Raw genomic sequence first — 19,911 nt, forward strand, 5'->3', positions numbered from 1 at the left:
TGGTGTCCAACTCTTTTGCAACTCTATGGAAAGGTAGGCTGCCAGGCTCCTTCTGTCCATGGGATTTCCTAGATAAGAATACTGGAGTAGGTTGCCGTTTCCTTCTCCAGGGGATTTTCCTGACCCAGAGATCAAACCCACAACTCCTGCATTGGCAGGCAGGTTCTTTACCATTGAGCCACCAGGGAAGCCTCTATTAATCATGAGGAAAATGCAAATCAAAACTACAAAGAGATATCACTCTACACCCCTTAGGATGGCTTTTACCAAAACTAAACAAAATGAAAAACAAAAAGAAGCAAACAAAAACAATGAAAAAGCAAACAGAAAATAGTAAGTGTTGACATAGTTGTAGAGCAACTGGAACTCTTATACATTGCTGATGGGAATGTGAAATGGTGCAGCTGTTGTGGAAACCAGTTTGATGATTGCTCAAAATGGTAAACATAGCCTTACTTGTATTCAGCAGTTCCACTCCTTGGTATACACTCAAAACAACTGAAAGCAGGCAACGAAATAGAAACTTGTACACCAATGTCTGTGGCAGCATTATTCACAACAGCTGAAAAGTAGAAACAACCCAACTGTTTACCGTGAGATAAATGGTTAAAGGAAATGGACCTTATACATATAATGGATATTTAGCCATAAAGAGGAATGAAATTCTAATACATGTTATAATAAATGAAACTTGAAAATATTATGCTAAGTAAAATAACAAAAGGACAAATATCATATGATTCAATATATATATATGTGGTACCTGGAAAGTAGAATAGAGATTGCCTGGAGCTCGGCGGGAGGGAGAAATGGGGAGTTATTTTTAAACTATTACTGAGTTTCTGTTTGGGATGATAAAAAATGCTTTGGGAAATGAACAGTGGTGATGATGGCACAACATTGCAAATGCATTAAAGCCACTAAATTGTACATATGTTTGCTTAGTCGTGCTTATTCCCTCAGTTGTGTCTGACTCTTGTGACCACCCCCCGCTACCCCACCATGGACTGTAGCCCACCAGGCTCCTCTGTCCATGGGATTCTCCAGGCATGAATACTGGAGTGGGTTGCCATGCCCTCCTCCAAGGGATCTTTCCAACCCAGGGATTGAACCCAGGCCTCCTGCATTGCAGATGGATTCTTAACCGTCTGAGCCACCAGGGAAGCCCAAATTGTACATTAAAAAAAAAAACAAAAAAACACACCACTTATTTTTAAATTGGACATATAAAAATGCTTAAAATGGTAAATTTTATATTATAAATATTTTACTATAGTTAAAAACAGTTTAAAAAAATACACATACTAGGGCTCCATTCTTGAAGAACTGAGAGGCAGATGCTGTAAATATGGGATGGGAACTTGGAATCTGTAATTTTTTTTTTAAATGCTTTCCTGTCTTTCTTGGGCATAGACAGGTTTGGGAATTTAGGATCGGAGAAGGCAACGGCACCCCACTCCAGTACTCTTGCCTGGGAAACCCCATGGACGGAGGAGCCTGGTAGGCTGCAGCCCATGGGGTTGCGAAGAGTCTGACACGACTGAGCGACTTCACTTTCACTTTTCACTTTCATGCACTGGAGGAGGAAATGGCAACCCACTCCAGTATTCTTGCCTGGAGAATCCCAGGGACGGAGGAGCCTGGTGGGCTGCCGTCTATGGGGTCGCACAGAGTCGGACACGACTGATGCAACTTAGCAGCAGCAGCAGCAACTCTTTCCAAGGGGACTGACACCAGCCTGTGAGGAAATGTTTAACAGTCTATGAGGAAAATGTGTTTTTCCTAAGATCTTAGTGTTTTAAAGTGCTGCTTTTAAAAATCTGAGATTGTCATTTTCACATTGTTTTGGTATTGAGGTGCCTACTCATTTATGGTGGTGAGAGTCAGGTTGTTTTTGAAACCATCTGTAGTTGGTAAAATGAAAATCAGCAATCCTTTGTTGGGCTCTCCCCAAACTGTGAAATTTTAATGGCTTATTAAATTCCAAAGGCTGGAAAAGTTTGCTTCAGATGCTAACCATTTGAAAATATGGTAGCATAAACTGCTCCTGCTATTTATTTGTACAATAAGAAACTGGAAGGATGTATGCATTTTTCGTTGTTCCTAGGATCCTTGAGCAAAAAAAAAAAAAAAAAAAATGGTATAAAGTCGACAGTATTAAGATGTTATTTCTCCTGCTGCCTGTTGCAGTGTTCTTCCTCCATAAGTGGAGGCGGGGCCAGAAGGACAGAATAGTATAACTCTTCTCGGAGAAAAACTGCCTTCTAGGCGGGGCCTTGAAAGCCCTTCTCCTCTCTGTGTTTGGGGGCTGAGGAAGGGCAGGGGCCAGGGAACAGCCACTGCTAAGGGATGCCTTTGCATTCCAAAGGACTGCTTCTGTCCAGGGAGTGTTGAGCCTGTGGGAGCCACACCCACCCCGCCCTTTAGGCAGTTTAGTTAATTACTGAAAAGTGCTTTGGAAGCACAAAGGGCTGGAGAGACTCCATGTGCCCTTGCTTGGGCCTGTGTGGGAGCTGGCATTTGTGAGACACTGAGACTCCTCTGGGAGGCTGTGGAACAAGAAACACTTCTTTCCTATTGCGTTTCAGTCTTCGCAGGATTTGTCCAGGAAACAGAGAGCCGGTCCAAGGACTGCATTCTATCTATCTCCAGAGAGAAGTTAAGGTGCTTTTTGTGTGTGTGTGATAGGATTTGTAAGATATTTAGATAAATGAGCCACATCACATTTTCGTTTTGTTATCTTGATTTAAATTTTATTTTAAAAATTTGCATTCGGGTCATTTATATATAAACGAGATCATATAATATGTTCCTGTTCTGTGACTTAACTTTTTTTAAACTTAACAATGTTCGCTGGAGTTCTTTTCATGTTAGTACATAAAAGCTTCCCTCATTTTCTTTAAAGGCTACATTCTTGCCAAATTATGGACACATAGATGGTTTGCCATTTTTCAGCATCAAACAAACAATACTACTGCAAGCTTTCTTGTTCACAAATTTGTGTGCTTATGCATCAATATTTCTTAAGGATATATTCCTGAAGCAGGATTTCTGCATCAAAAGGCATGCACATTTGAATTTTGGGTAAATAATGCCAAAGCTTCTCCCTGAAAATTCTGTTCTAATCTATAAAGACACCAAAATACTTACAAACATTGAACATTATAAATTAAAAAAAATTGCCAGCATCATATGCAGAGAAAGCTGCATCATTTAAAATTGCATCTTTTCATTGTGCATCTTTTCATATGCCTGTTGACCATTTGGATTTTTGGTAGCATTTTCTCGTAGTATAAAAATACAGAAAAGTATACAAGTCAGAAAAGTATAAAAGTATACAGAAAAGTATACTACTGAAAGAATTAACAGAATTCTTATACCCACCATCCAGGTCAAGAAATAGAATATTATCAGAACTTTTCCCACCTCCCTCAAAGTAATCACTATTCTGTAATATAACTTGCATAGATGAGGCATGCCTGGTTTTAAACTTCATAAAATGGAATCATACAGCATGTACTCACATCTAGCTTCCTTCATTCAACATTACGAGTCATTCATGTACTTGCTTGTAGCTGTAATATATTCATTTACATTGCTTATTATATTCCATTATGTGAATATACCACAATTTATTTACTGATGGATATTTGGGTTCTTTCCAACTTTCAATTACTAGCAATTAATGATGCTATGGATGTTCTTGTGCATGTCTTTCAGAATACATTTGTATACATGTGCATACATTTTTGTTGGGTATATTATCTAGGAATGAAATTTTGGGGTCATGAGTAATATCAACTTGGCTAATTATATTTGTGAATTTTCTATAACTATTCCTTATACATTAATTATTGGGTGGTTTGTATGTATTCTATTTATTCTGGGTGTTTTTTCTGTGTTATAGCTCTTATAAATATTTTCTCATGGTCTTTATTTATATTGACTTTTACTTCGCCGAGTTTAAAATTTTTATACAAAGTTATAAATCTTTTTCTTTATGGTTTTTGAGTTTTATATTTTGTTTAGAAAGTCTTTCCCTATCTCAAGATTGTAAAATATTCTATGTTTCTTTTGAATACTCATTTTGATTTTTACATTAGGATTTTTAACCAGTCTGAAATTTATGATGGTGAGAGGCAGAGGCTAATTCATGCCCAACACTCAGGGCATGAATAAAATAATACCATTTGCTGTCTGGATTTTTAGATATTTATTTAAAAAAATTTCAAGACAAGTGATGACACCAACGAGCTAAGAAACTGTCAAAAATTTTTTTTTAAAATTCTTTTTTTTTACTTTCTAATAGTTTTCCCTAACATAAGCCTCAGATCTTAAATGGGCAAAAGTTCTGTATTAGTGGTTGCTACCACAAACGCCATGCACGTAAATGATCAGTGACAATTCATTTACTGTGTATTTATGGAACTTTAAAGTGCAGTTCTCATGGATTTTTGTGTCTGATAAGGAGGAAGACTCCACCCTAGAATCTTCAAGGTAGACTGATGGCACACTGGATCTGGGCTCTTAGGCCAGGAAACCCACAGCTTCTTCTTCCCTCCTAAGGCTCCAGCTCCTGTCCATCTGAGCAGATGCCCCCAGGTAGGTTGTGTGATCTGAACCCATCCTCAGTATAGAAAGGGGTCCAGTTAAAATGTTATCCAGTCCCCAGGGTCAACTTTTGTTCATAGACATGACTTCCTCCAAGCAAGTCTGCTCAACTAAGGGAAACTACTTTCTTGCCCACCTGGATGAGGGATGTAGGGCCACATATGGACAAGCGTGTGAGAACTCAGTTTTTTCTCCCAGTTTGTCTGAAACGGAGCACTGGCTTGTGCCTGTTAACTAGCAGTGCTCAGTGTGGAGTTGTCTGGTTGTTCACAGACTTTCCACTGGCTCACAGTGTGAACTGGTTTTATTCTGTTCGCCTCTCCTCTTTAAAACCTTTTTCCTTACACATTTTGGAGAGGGCTGGTTATCTGTGGTTTAGTTAATAAGTTATAGGACTGGAGCTTGAGCTGGAATGAGAAGAAACATCCCCCTAGCTTGACAAAGAGCTTGGTTTTGGGCTGGTGAACCGCACATTCCCTGAGCTGGTTCACTTGGAAATTGCTCTGCTGACCAAGCTCCAAAAATATAATCAAAGTGGGTTGAAACCACTCATTTTCCCACTTTCATTCTTAGTTTCACAATTTAAGGATTTGGCTGGTGACTGTCCTGAAAGCATGGAATTTTCTATTTGTGACCATGGCATTGTGTGTGCGTGCACATATTCAGTGTACCGGGCTTGTCTGTACAGGCATGTTTTCAGCTGAACTATTTATACCTAAAGGCATGCAGTGATTAAAGATCACAGTGTATGGCAGGTTTTCTTTGATTTCCAGAATTGCCTATCTGAATTTGTAGGTTAGTGTCTTTGGAGAAATGCAATGTGCATCCAACTGATCCCCTAGGTAGAGGACCTTGCCTCAGAAATATCCGAGGATAATTTACTTAGAAGAAATCAATATGCCTATTTTTTTTTTTTTTTTTTTTTTTGAGGAACAGGTGTATTTGACCACACATTGGGGAAGTGAAGACCTGAGCTTAGAGGAAGTCAAGTGTGAGGCCTCAAGAGTGGTTATTTATATCAGAGTGATGTGTATTGAGAGTCAAAGACTTTCATTCCCCCGATATCACAGAACCAATTTAGAGAAGAGGAAAGGTGTGAGTTTTGCCTTGTTAAATATCTGTTGCACTGAGAAGAGTTCTGGTGGGGGTCAGACTTCTCATGATCCACACACAGGCTCTACTGTAGACAGAAGGGTGCTCACGTGCTCTTGCTTCAATACTTTGTGGATAAAGTGGCTCACTTCCCATTGGTTGATAGATGTGTGACTGGATTCTTGCTTCTTTTCCCAAGATCGTCCTCCCCCCACCTCACCATGTGAGCAGCCTGATGTTCATGTTGGGAGGAAGAACCTTACATTTTCTCTCAGCTCAAAATAAGAACACTGGACTCTTAACAACAACCCCAAACTATACGTTAGAAGCTCTTGCGTTTGCTGTTAAAACAAATGAAGCCTCGTGTGACTAGTTTCCACTTTTATGTCTCTTGAATTGTAAAGTTCCCCTGCTCCAGGCTCTTTTGGTTATGGGAAACAAGTGTGTTTTCAGACCAACATGTCAGAATTATGAGGAAGAAACTTGGCTGTGGAACAAACTACGTGATATGCTTGACAAGAACTGAGTAAAAATATATCTGAGATTTTCTGAGGCGGTCTTCCATTTTTGGTTCAGAAATAGGACCCAGTAGCCACAGAAAGGGAAGCACCTTTGCGGCACCTTTAGGGTCACATAGAGTCTCGAGTAAGGAACCAACAGAGGATGTTTCTGCACAGAAAGATGGGGTGTCTCTAGGAGGAGAAGTTAGTCCTTTTTCCACCAGGGGCAGGTGGAAACTGAAGAGAGAATTTGTGATCATTTGCTCCAAACGAGAAGACCAAGGTGCAGAGTCCCCAGAAGGATGGAGCAGCGAGGAAATGTGAGGTGGCGGGAAATCACGAGCCCGTTTACATAAATGGTTAGCTCCTTCTTGGCTCGCCTAATCCTAGTCCTTTGGAGTTGGCCTTTTACGAGAGTAAACATGGTTTAAGAGTGAGCAAATATTAGTTCACATAATTAAAACCTGTTGAGTTGAACAGGAAATGTTCAAGGGAAATCTGCAGGTGTCTGCAAGCAAGGGTGACTCTGGAAGGATCTCCGTATGTCGGCGCCTTTTCTCCCAAGGGGAGTGTCCCTGGAAGGAAGCCACCAAGGACAGGAGAGGAAACAGACAGCTTGTAAAAAACTAGAGCAGCGTGGAAAGGTTCTGAACTGATTAATAAGCCGCTAGCCCCGGGGAGGGTGTAAAAGGCAGCTGGGATATTTGCATTTTTGTTTATTGAAGGGAGGAAGGCGTCTCACAGCTCCCTCTCTCTCCCTAATTCATTCAGGACATGGTATTTCCAAGACTGCTGCCATCTCAAGGCTTGAATCTTTTTTCAACTTCTCTCCAGGTTTCATCACACATGTATATTAAAAAAAAAAAAAAAAAGACAGTTCCAACGTGACTTTAAAAAGAAAAGCCAGCCTGACTTGTAAATCCAACTTTGCTCCCTGGATGTGTTTTCTTCCTGGAGGGGGGCCATCTCCCCTCCTCACTGTCCTGCATTCTCTGCATTCCAAGGCCTGGTCACAGCCAGATAGAAACCCTTATCCTCAGGCTCTCCGTAGTGAATGAGAGGGAGGCCTTGTTCAGCTCAAGAGTGGAGACAAATGGGTGTGTAACTCACCATAATCCATGGCAAGAAATGATACATGTCATGAGAGAAAAATTAAGTGTTGATGGAAAATTAATCTCATTAGAGAGATTTGTTTGTGGTGGCATTTGAAATGAGCCTGAAAAAATGAGTAGGATTTTGACAGATGGCAAAGAGTATCACTGGTATTATTATGGTGTTAACTTTCAATAAAATCTAAATGAATCTGCATCTGTTCAGAACTCTATAAACTTCTGTGAGGCTGGGCCTGGGCACACTGTTCTGCTGGTAGTAGAACCCTAATTATGCTCTGGAAGATCGTCTCCCAATCTCAACCTAGCTCCTGGCTCCAGGTTCAGGCATGTGACCCAGACTAACCAATAAGAGAACCACATTCCCTTAACACAGTGATTGATTCGGTTGTGAGCATGTGACCCAGGCTGAGCAATCCCGGAGCTTTTTCTGGAACCACTGGGTAAAAGTCATCCTCTTTCTGCTGGGATTGCTGAGGTGGTGGGTTGATATGCAGGAGTCTCAGGTGGCCAGTCTTGTTACCACAGAGAGAGAACCTGAGAGACAGAGAGATTCCTGAGCACTTGGAGCCAGCTGTGCCTGAAATTCTACTTTGGACTTTTTAGTCAGGGCAATAAATTCACTTTTTAATAAGGCATTTTAAGTTTTTCTCTTGCAAACAAAAATGTCCTAACCTATACAGAAAATTTTAGTCTGCTTTAACAAACAAAAAACCCCAGTGGGGCAAGGGTGGTTACAGATTCTCAGAGCGGTTTGCTAGCAAAAAGAAATCTTCCTACTGCTAACATTTCCAGGTGCCAGTGACTAAGAATTTGGAGACTTTATCCTTAACCCCCCTGGTCTGAGGCTGCTCACCAATCTAAGTGACTCCTGTGTGCTGGATATTTTTCAATGAATCAGAAATGAAATATGCAGCACAATAGCCACAAAGCATTGAAAACAGCTCGTTCACCTTTTGTTTCTCTCCAAGCTTTATTTTTTCTGGGTCACACTTTGTAAGTGAAGAGTCATAGTGATGATTCTGTTTGGATTTATTAACAGTTGAATAGACCTTTGAGAAAAGATTTGTTAATCATCAGAAGCAATTCACTGCAGAAGCATTGTAGACAGAGAGTGGGATGGTTGCCTTGAGCCAACTAATTCTCTGCCCCTTCAGGGAAAACTCTTGGATGTTTGAATTAAGTGCCACATCTGGAAATGCAGAAAGAGAATTGCTTTTATTGAATGCATAGTATGTCCTTGGTACAAAGAACAGGATTTTGCCTGCATTCTCTCTCAATTTCATTAGTTCTATGAGGCAGGTCTTAGTCCTGTTTTACAGGTATAGAATGATACAGACACTGCCAGTTGCTACCCCAAATCCATCCTCTTTTTTTTCCTTACAGATAACCCCAAGCAGTTACTGCTTCTAGTTCAGCGTTTACACTCCATGGGTGATTGCTGTCAACATTAATCATTTTGCAAACATTTTATCATGTCTCTCCTACAGCTATGAATGGCCATGTGATACGGTTCTGGCCAGTGAGACTTAAGTAGAAGTCTTCTGGGGATTTCTGGGAAAATGTGGCTGTCCTTATATGGACATTGCCCCTTCCTCCTGTTCTTTCCTTCACCCTACTTGAAACACGGATGTGAGGCTGGTGGTGGAGCAGCCATGTTGTGACCTTGAGGCACCCATAAGGAGGACAGCCATATCCTGAGGGTGGTGAAGCAGGAATACAGAAGAAAACTGGGGTATTTTGACAGTGTGAAGCTACTCTTTCTGCCCCCAAAGGCCTACTTTCAGTCTTGGTGTGTGAAAAAATAAACCATTGTTTCATTAACACAGTGAGGTTGGGTTTCTGCTATAGACAACTGAATTCTATCCCTGGCTGACACAGAAACTGAACTAAAGAAGTTTAAGGGACTTGCTCACATTCCCATATAAAGTAATGTCTCAAAGCTGAATGAGACATAGTACCCACCCTTAAAGAATTTAAGCCTAGTTTGGGAGGCAGATACATAAATAGATAATTATAGTGTGATGATGGGATTTGCCTAAGGGTACCATAGATGCCTCAAAAAAAAAAAAAAAAAAGAGAGAGAGTCAGAAGTGGAACGGGAGTCAGCCAGGCAAAGGAATGAGGTGGGGAAAAGAGAGTATATCTTGAATAAAAGGTTTGGAAGTGAGATGCAGCACAGCCTATGCAGGGAGTCACACAGGCTGCTATGAGTTGTTGAAGCATAAAGTATGAGGCAGGCAGTGGGGAGAAATGCAGCTGGAGGGGTGTTTCATTTTACTATTGAGCATAATAAGCCACTACCCCAAACTTGATGGGTTAAAACTACATTTTATCATTTCTCATAATTCTGCAGTCTGAGCTGAGTTCAGCTAGGTGGTTCTTCTGTTCATGGAGTATCTACTGGGATTGGAACATCCAAGAAAACTTCTTAACCCCCAGGTTTGGTGCCTTGGCTGGGATAAATGGAAGAGCCGGGCCATTCTCTCTCTTTCTCTGGCTTCTTCAGGTGGCTTCCTTACAGTATGATGACATCAGAGTACATGGCAGATGGCTTCCAACTGAGAGAAAGAAGAAGCTTCCAATGCATGTAGAGTCTGGGTTCACAACTACCAGAACATTACTTCTACTGCACTCTGTTGATCAAAGCAAGTCACAAGACTACCCCTGAGTCAGGGAAAGGAAGTACCTTCTACTTGTTGATGGGAGGAGGACTTTGCACACACAAGGAGAGATGAATTAACAGTGGTCCTCTTTGGAGACTACCTATCCCAGAGGTAAGAAGGGTACAGATGAAGGACAACCTTGTCTGCTTGTCAGGGAGGTTGATGTGAACCCCTGACTTGGGAGTGGATGGATGTTGCTCTGCTTCATATTTGGGATCAGAAAGGAAAATACCTCTCAAACTGCCCCAACTTACCACAGTGAAACAGAGTAGTGTGATTAGGCAGAGGAAGGCTGGAGCTTGGCTTCTCTGAACCCCTTTCAGTTCCCATGTCTTATGGGAGATGGTTGAGTTGAGAATCAGAGAGTCTACTCTGGGGTCTGCAGTGGTAAAGGACAAGGGGAGCTGCCAGCCAAGGCTGGGAGGGCCTCTTGGGTCATGGGCTGGAGGGGAAGGTGGCAGGGGAAGCTGAGCTGAGTTGCCCGGGAAGCTGAGCAGGCTGAGTCCAGCTACCCCACAGCAGGAATCAGCAAGGATCTGGAGGATGTGGTATGGATCTTGAGCACCTTGTCTTCTACCCTCCCAACCCCTACCCACAGGGTCCCCAAAGACAACACCCTTCCCACCCAGTGAATTTGCACAAAGCATCACACTGGAGAGCAGCAAGGAGGAGCGGTGACCTGAGAGTCTGAGAATGTACCCGAAGGGACAACTTTTTCAATGGTCTCTTCATAGCCTTTCCTGGACTTCCCTGAAATCTAACCAGCAAGAGAGACTCATAAGGAATAATGACAAGTTATAATGAAATAGAAAAGCCATATTAAGGAAAATTACAAAGACATCAGAGGAGTACTGGCAGATGCAGAATGGCAGTTACCTCTATGGGAGAGGAGGGGAGGGGACGCAGAGAGAGTTTTGGCTGTTGTAGAGATAGGGCTTTATCTCTGAAGTTAGGGGATGGGTATGCATGTTGTTACAGTCTTTATGCCTTTTTGTGGGTTTTAAATAGCTCATAATGTAACTTTTAAAAAAGCTGCCATTCTGAATAGAATTGTGAGCTGCCAATGCCAAGTTTAGGTTGTGAACATATTGCATGGGAGTGGGAACATAGAAAGAGGCTTGAAATGGAATTAGATTTGCTTGCTCGAAAAATCAGCCAGGCTGGATATGAGGAGGACACGAGTAGAGACAGGGAGGCCAGGGAGGGGGCTGCCACTCCAGTCCCCTGAGAGGTGACGGTGGCCTGACTGATGTCCCCGGTTGTGGTTAGAGTGGCTTAGGGGTCTAGTTGGTCATAAGGACTTGGTAAGATGCAAGGGTGGGATGGTGGGGAAGGTTTCTGCTGTGAGTGAGCACCCCACCCCATGACTAAGATAATAGAATCCAAGTGGAAGGCATATTAGAATGGAGAGGCGCCAGGGTCACTCAGGAAAGGTTGGATTTGAGGTGCCAGTGGGATGTCATGATGGAGGAGGGATGCATGAGTCTGGTCCCCAGGGAAGAGATCTGGGAACCTCGAGCGCTGATGCAGATGGGAGCTGCAGAGGTAGGTGAGATGCTCTGATGGGGATCCTTGTAGGGGAGAAGAGAGGACCCAGGACAGACAAATCAGGCAGAGAAAGGGAAGCTCCAGCAGCTCCCAGCCCTGCAGACGCCCTTTTGCCATCTCCCTCTCTGGTTAGCAGGAAAACCACCCCCTACCACTACTTGCTCTGGTGGGCTCCTCCCTCTGGCCTCCCCCAGTGCGGCCCTACCCTTCCTGCCCCTGCCCATCCTGTTCTCTATTTGCTGTGAAGGTTTGCCTGCCTGGGGGATTGTATTCCTTTCCCTCCAGAATTATTAAAAGGGCCAGAGAGAAAGGCTCCCTCCACAACCAGATCTGGATTGAGATCCTCACCCAGGAAGCAGAAGGCCCAGCAAACCCCTGGGCCTGTCTCTTTCAAAGACAGAGCCCTGAAAGACCCAATCTTGGAGCCTCCTCTGAAGTAGAGGCCAAATCGAAGAAGAGTACACAAGATGGGTTACAGCCTAGCCCGCCCCTTCCTTCAGCCTCACACCTCCCTTTATTTTTCCTTATGATAAACGCGAGACAGTGTCAGGCTTTGTCTGTTGACAACCTAAGTATCCTCTCTTCTACGCAGCCCCTGTCTTCTAGAACTGGAAATCTGTTTCTTACAATTTGAACTTTGATACGAAGTTTGGGCCCTGAGTTAGGCAGGGATGGGTCCAAGCTCTAGGAAAAAAAAAAAGTGTTTCTGTCTCAAATTTGGGAAAACTAAAAACAACGAAGTTGCATTTCAGAAATACCAACCTCTCAAAGCATTTCTCCAAAAATGTAGATTTCAATTGTGGTATGAAAATATACTGGAGGGAATGTTACAGGGTTTTGCTTTTCTAAAAGCAACCCTATGGTCAAAAGTAATAGAGCTATGAAATAAGATAATTAAAAAAGGAAAGTTTTCATGCAGGAAACATTTTAATGAGTCAGTTTAATGTTAAACTGTTGCATCTATCTACTTGGAGATCTCAGAGTGGCTTTCAGAGTGAGTTACTTACCAGCCCTTTGAAACTCACTTGTATAAACCATAACCTTCTGCTCTAAAACATATGCCAAGAAGAACAGGTGTGTGCAAATAAGCACTCTCCAGTCTCATGATATTTCTTTTCACCCAATAATTGGCTTCACAGAACTGCGCAGGAGGCATTGAAAGGTCCATTGGTTCATTCCTCTGCATCCAACTGAACATCTACCAAATCAGAGAGCAGGCAGCCATTCCCTCTCAAGCTCTCCTCTGCAAACCTACTCTGGTCTTTGGTTTCCTTTCCTTGAACATCAGATTGTTTCTGATGTGCCTTCTAACTCGTGGAATGCTCACTGCTGTCACTGTTATTCTGGGCTTATCCTTGGGGGACGGTAGCCCTGGCCCAGTCCTTCCATCTGTGCTCACTGTGGGCCAGGATTCAGCCAGATGATTGAATCAATAACCTGGGGGAAGAGTTGAAAGTGGTGCTTTTCCCAGGTAATATATTTACATTTTAATAAGAGTCTCCTGGGAGAAAAAAGTGTTAACTTCCAGGCATTAAAACTAGCTGTGTGTGTGTGTATAGAGGGAAGGAGAGAGAAGAAGGGGTGAATGAGGAGGAGGAAGAGAGTGGCTGCCATTTATCAATGCAGCAAGAAGAACACAGAGATTACCCAGAGATGATCTCTGTTAATATTTTGATTTGGGCTTCCCAGGTGGCTCTTGGCTTCCCTGGTGGCTAGACGGTAAAGCACCTGCCTACAATGCGGGAGACCCAGGTTCAATCCCTAGGTTGAGAAGATCTCCTGGAGAAGGAAATGGCAACACATTCCAGTATTCTTGCCTGGAAAATCCCATGGATGGAGGAGCCTGGTAGGCTACAGTCCAAGGGGTCGCAAAAAGTCGGACACGACTGAGCGACTTCACTTTCACTTTTCAGGGGTAAAGAATCTGCCTACAAAGAAGGAGACACAGGTTCGATCCCTGGGTCAAGAAGTAGTTCGATCCCTGGAGTCGGAAATGCAACCCACTCCAGTATTCTTGCCTGGGAAATCCCTGGGACAGAGGAGCCTGGCAGGCTATAGTCCATGGGGTTGCAAAAGAATCAGACATGGCTTAGTGACTAAACAACAACAATATCTTAGTATAATATATATCCTCCCAAGGACCTAGTGTTATAAATATGAATAATTATCCTTATCTCTATCAGTCAAATTTTAGACACTTTTATAAAACTCAAAATTTGTACACATTGTTTTATACGTCCCATTTAGTAACACTTACACTGCTGTTCCAGTAATCCCACTTCTAGGAATTTATCCTAAAGAAAAAACTAGAATGATAAGAATAACATTAGCTCTTATATATTGAATTTTAATTGTGTACCAAGGGTACTGCACACACATTAACTCACTGAATTCTTACACCCAGCCTACAAGGCAGATAACATCACACCCCACCCGAGGTCAGAGAAGCGAAGGACCTCAGGCAGGGCACTCTGCTAGCAGGTGGGTCTGGAGCTGGGGCTCTGTGTGGGGGAAGGAACCCCAGAAAAAAGCATCATCCATTGGCCTCTCCAAGAGGAGTATATCCCTTATCCCAGGGTCTCCTGTCCTCCCCAATTGCTCCAAAAGTCCTGGACGGGAGGAATGTGGCCAAAGTCTTGCCCTCACCTTCAGGAGTGGGTGGCAGCAGATGACAGTGCCTGTGTGCCTCCCACTGTCTAGTTTTCAGCTCTTCTTTGAAAGCACCTCTTCCAGGAAGCCTTCCCTCAATCTCTCAGACCAATTCTGTCTCCCCTTTCTCTGTTCTTTCTGGGACTGCAGCCACCTCAGTGAAGCTTGCAAGAGATTCTACTGCCTTCTACTGTGTCACTGTGTCTCTCAAAATACGTTCTTAGGGTCCCAATGAGAATTCCCTGGAGAGGTGTTAAAAGTGCAGACCAACTGGATCAGATTCTCTAGTGGGGGGTGGGGCCCAAGAATCTGCTTGTCATAAGCACATTCAAGTCGGCGGGGGGGGGGGGGGGGACACTGCACTGGCATGGATGCCTCCTCAGAGCAGGGACTGTCCCATCACTCTTTGAATTCCCCACGACCCTTAGCGCAGGGGGGTACAGCAGACAGTAGTGTTTGGCGGATTCAGCATAGAGATGTATTTTGAGGGAAAGGAAATGAAAGTAGAGGAGGTGGAAAAAGTGGGATTGTGGGTGTGGAATAACTGAAGAGGGTATAATTTGAGAGCTTTTACAGAAGAGTAAATGAGATGAGAAATCTTGGGGCTGATTGGGGTCCTTTGAGTGCTACCAATAGATATTTGGTCAATATCTTTCCCCCTCCTTTTTACTCCCACAGATATTAATACATACTTTAGTCCCAGGGATTTTTTTGTTTTTAATCTGGACTTTCAATGCCAGAATGAGTAATTGTGTATAAAGTGGGTCACAAGGAAGTGATAACTAATGCACAGACTATTTTAACTGCTGAATCAGAAATCTCTATGCTACATTATGAAATATGCAGGAAGGAAAATAAGCAGATGATAGGAGTGAAAGCAATCCTAAAATAATATTTTCACAAACAGATTCTAGCCCAACATATGCCTGAGGGGTGGGGGGAGGGGAGCTGCAATGGTACACTCCTGCGCGTTGACAAATGGAAGTAAGATCGCCGAACTAGAGAGCTTTCCAAGTGACATAAGACCTTCTGAGGCGCATGACCACACAAACCCACAGCCTGAATGGCTTTGGCAATGTTGCGGGGGCATCTTAGTCACTCTCCTTCCTAGCACAGGCAGGCAGGGCTTAAAGCAAGCAGAAACAAACAGAACAAAACCCAAACGGAATTTAAAAATCTGTTCTATATACTCTTCCTAAAACAAATAAACAAAACCCATCTTTTCAGCTTAATTTTTGTTTAATAGATTTTTTTTCCTTGTGGTAAAATATATACAACATAAAAATTACTATTTTAACCATGTTTAAGTGTATGATTCAGTGGCATTAAGGACCTTCACAATATTGAACAACCATCACCACTATTTTCCAGAACATTTTTATCAACCCAAACAGAAACTCTGTACCCAATGAGGAACAACTTCCCAACCGCCCTGCCCAGATCTTGGTAACCATCATTTTACTTTCTGTCTCTGAATTTGCCTCTTCCAGGAAACTCACATAAAGGGGGGAAAAATTGTCCTTTGGGACAAAAATAACACAGTATTTGTCCTTTTTCATTTTGCATCATATAGTCAAGTTTCTCTCATGTTGTAGCATATATCAGAATTTTGTTCATCATTATGGCTGAATAATATTTCACTGTGTACATATACGACATTTTTAAAAATCCCTTCATAGGCTGGTGGACAGTTGGGTTGTTCCACCTTTGGTCATTGTAAATGATGCTCCTCCTAGCACTAGGGTGCAGGGTATCTGGTTCAGTCCCTCTTTTCAGTTCTTTAGGAATGGAATTGCTGAATCATGGTAATTCTATGTTTAATTTCTGGGGAACTACAAACTGTTTTTCACAGTGGCTGCATCATTTTATAGTCCCACCAGTAAGTGTTCCAATTTTTCCACATTCTGCCAATACTTACTGTTTTGCGTTTAAAAAAAATAATAGTCATCCTAATGGGTGTGAAATAGCATTTCATTGTGGCTTGGAGAGATTTTTTAAACAGAAATCATACCAAGAACACATATTATAGATAATTTCATATAATTTAGATTTTGAATCAAAAGTAGGAATCATAACACATACTGAAAACAATACTAAGGATATCTATAAACTCATTGTGCACAGCATCTTTTGGTTTATTCTACTTTTGGTGTAAAGTTCTAACCTCCTATATTCTCATCCTGTACATTAGTTGATTTTTCTTTCTGACACAAGTTTAAATTTTATCTAATATCCTAAAAATAATTTGTGTACATAACATTAAAAGATGTGTTCACCTCTGGTGGTGATTGTTATTACTTCTGGTATCCTATTGCACTAGTTTTCAAGGTTGAACAGATTCCTTGAATTCCACTGTTGGGTTATGTAGCATTTTACAGTCATAAGGAACAAAGATAAGAAGCTATTTCTTTGAAGTTGGCCTGTGGTCTTTTCTTAAACTGCTTCTTATATCAAATGACAGATCTAATGTGTTGCAATACTCTCTGTTACATCTTAATTTTCTTTGGGCATAACCAACACATTTGATAAAGAGAGACCTTTCACGAACGCTTGGTTAACAAAGTTGAAGGCCCTTCTATGAGCCAGCCATGCTGCTGGATCTGGATATACACTGGTGACTAAACAGACTTTATGGCATGTGGTAGACATTTTCAGAAAGAGATAGTCCTATTGTTTGACTAATACCTTAAAGGATAACTAACAATTTAAGGGATAACTCATAGAATTTTAGAGATAAATTTGGACCAGGACCAAATTACACTTATTGAATTGAATTTTACCTGATTTCCCCTAAAGGAATTGAGTTAACTTATAAAAGATATATATAATAATGTTCATATACAGAAAGACAGAATCCAGATCAAGAAGTAAGGGAGGTAGCAACATACTTGCCCTAAGTTGCCTATATTAGACACAATTACTATTATGTGATTATGATGTTTGACACAAACTTTAGAGATGCATTTGCTTGCAGAAAAACAATTAACATTGACTTGTTATAACATCAATATATTGAGGCTCATATATCTCACATAACAAGAAGACTCAAGTTATGCAATCCAGGGCTGCCACAGTAATTCTCTATTAGGACCCAGTTTCATTATCTTTCTGCTATGCCATCCTTAGCATGTTGACCTTTGTCCTCATGCCTGTCACCTCATGGTCCCCAAATTGAGGTTGCTGTAACCTCAAGACAGGAAGAAAGGAGAAGGGCCAGTGGGCAAGAATTTTCACCTACTTTTCTTTCTTCTTTTAAAAAATTTAACCAAAAAACAATGAAGGGTCTGAGGTATCATTCTGTTTGCAAGCTAAGAAGTTAGCCTGCCTTGGTTTTATGGTTGCTGGTAGAAGTTATGAGACTCCTGGGTCAGGGACAGCCAGCTCTATTACTCAGCACGCAGCAAGCAGCGGGATTTGTGGCGGTTCTTGCCCTCAAGTCCGGTAGGGATGATACAGACAGGCCCACAGGAATGTCGGCACACTCAACGGGTTGCCTCCCGGGAGAGGAACCTTGAACTCAGGGACCCCAAATCTTACATGATGAGCAGTAGGCAGGCCTGCCCTTTGCTCTGGAGAGAGAGGATCTGTATCTTCAGAGGCTGTTATGCTATGCAAGCATCCTTGGAAGGATACTCTGTTGCTATCAGCAAGTCCTCTGCTTGTAAGGTACACAGAAATGAGAGAGACTCTGGAGAACTGTCTCCCAACATCCTTCCCAGTGACTTCTGCCTGTACGCTACTGCCTGGAGCTATATCTCTGGGCCACCTCTGATCTGCCAGGGAGCTGTGAACTGGGCACTCTGGCTGGGTGCACTGCTGTTCATAAGGAAAGACGAGTGCAGGATGGAGCGTCTCAAGAGCACAACAAAAGCTGTGCCCACAACTCTTTATCTGTGTGACCAATGTCTTTTTCTCATTGTATAACAAGTTTTATGACACTTTTTTGGTCCTGCCAGAAATAGTGTGTCCAACTTAGAAGAAAACTCCTAGTAAGTACCATTTTGTAAATTTCAAACAAGCTATTGGCAGTTTAGTGCAGAATTTTAATGTCTTAACTGCATAATATTTAAGTGTATAGGCCCATCACTCCTTAGAACTCTACACATTAAAAAAAAAAAAAAATCTGCATTTGTTATTTTTCCAGATCATTTTTAGGGGGTGAGAATAACCATTCTTTTAAGAAAATGTTTATGTCATGAAATTCCTCCCAATCTTTGAGTATCTGTCGCTTAAGGAACAGGTTCTACTTTGTCAACAGATAGGTGTCTGGTAAGAGGTTTATAAATATATCTTTTCTGGTTTCATTTATTTTAAGAGAATTTTTTCACCTCATGACAGTCATTTGGGGCTGACGATGTTACCATGGTAACCATGCGCCACAATGCTGGTTGCTGGTGAATATTGATCCTCAGCCTCTTTCACTACAGTACTTGCTCCCTTACTAGAAGGAGGCCTTGCTCAGAGCACATCTAGGTCAAGGAACCCAGGCCCTGTGGCAGCTGGTACTGTAACAGAAATCTCCTGGCTTTTCCTCCCAGGAACCAGTCTGAAGATTCCATTCAGAACCCTGGCTCAACCCATATCATCACGGCTTACATTTCTACTGTGACAGATAGAGGCAAAACTTCTTTGTTTCTTTTTTTGGCTGCACTGTGAGAGCTCAGAAGCTCAGTCAGTGCAACAGCTAAGGCACTGAGGGAAAATCTCTGACGTGAATGGACATGCCTTCCCCAGTGGCAGAGAAGTTTGCAAACTACTTTTCAAAGCCCTTACTGTATGATTTTGAAATAAAAATGCTTCTTTCCTGAGAAGCAAGGGGAGATTTTAATCTGGGTGGTGCCCTGGGAATTTAATGATGGAGCAGAGTCCAGGGGCATCCCAGAGGTGATGACTATCAAGGCTGTGGCAGGGTGATCGCAGATGGGGTTGACCTCGCTTCTCCACAAATAGGGGAGAGCCTCTCCCCTTCAGCAAGGTTTTGTGTATGAGAAGCAGGGGTGGCAGGGGGTGAGTGGGTGGGGAATGGGAGTTTGTTAGAGAAAGCAGCTTCGAAAACTTCATTCTCCTCGCCAAGAACTAATGGACTGTCTTCAATGTGCATGAAAATCTGTTCGGCATGGTGACCAGGGGAGCCAAAATGAGGCCTCCACAGACCTAATTTGGCATCAGTCTATCTCCGTGTGAGAAGGTCTGGATGTGTTTATTCTACTCTCTGCTGTAACTAAGAAGAAAACAAATAAAAAACCTTGCAAAGGTTCATTGAGACAACAGTTGGTCACAAAAAAGGAATTTGAACCAAGATAACGCTGGTTACATTTTATCCACATGTTCCTGAAGCCAGTGCACTCACAGTTGAATACATAGCCTTTCACTATTAGATAAAAAAGGAGCCTAATCAGCGTAGACTTTGTAAAATTCAAGTAATCTACATACACACACTTTTGATATCTCAAGAACACTGACAGAATGAAAGGACTCCTGCATCAAGTGAGACATTTCATTCTCTTTTCATCTTTGTCCCCTGTTGGGAGAGGTGAATGAGTGTTGGTAGAATGGAAACGCGTTGAAAAACTGCTCCCCTGTCACTTGCAGTGACAGCCAGCCTTTATGGAGCTCTGTGACCTGGACACTGTTCCTTAGCGTTTTCCAGTGGGATTTCGCTGAATGCTGGTTAGTGGCCCTTTTAAGTAAACTCGATCCTAATCCCCACTTTACTGTTGTGACAACTGAAGCACA

The 19,911-nt window shown here is 42.3% G+C and overlaps 1 long non-coding RNA gene across 3 annotated transcripts in view; it reads left to right on the top strand.

Annotated features, from left to right (window-relative positions):
* LOC145514157 (uncharacterized) overlaps positions 1 to 10,835 on the top strand; it is a 29,461-nt gene extending 18,626 nt beyond the window's left edge. The window contains exons 8-11 of one of the 3 annotated variants that reach the window (XR_014059879.1): positions 2,589 to 2,664; positions 4,469 to 4,602; positions 9,822 to 10,089; positions 10,577 to 10,835. This is a non-coding gene — a long non-coding RNA (uncharacterized LOC145514157). The remainder of the gene's footprint in view (positions 1 to 2,588; positions 2,665 to 4,468; positions 4,603 to 9,821; positions 10,090 to 10,576) is intronic. The other 2 variants (XR_014059880.1, XR_014059878.1) reach the window with 2 other exon arrangements.
* Positions 10,836 to 19,911: the final 9,076 nt, after the last annotated feature.

This window comes from Giraffa tippelskirchi, chromosome 7 (genome assembly GCF_054371585.1).
Source record: "Giraffa tippelskirchi isolate mGirTip1 chromosome 7, T2T-mGirTip1v1.2.pri, whole genome shotgun sequence".
In the NCBI taxonomy this organism is placed as follows: domain Eukaryota; kingdom Metazoa; phylum Chordata; class Mammalia; order Artiodactyla; family Giraffidae; genus Giraffa; species Giraffa tippelskirchi.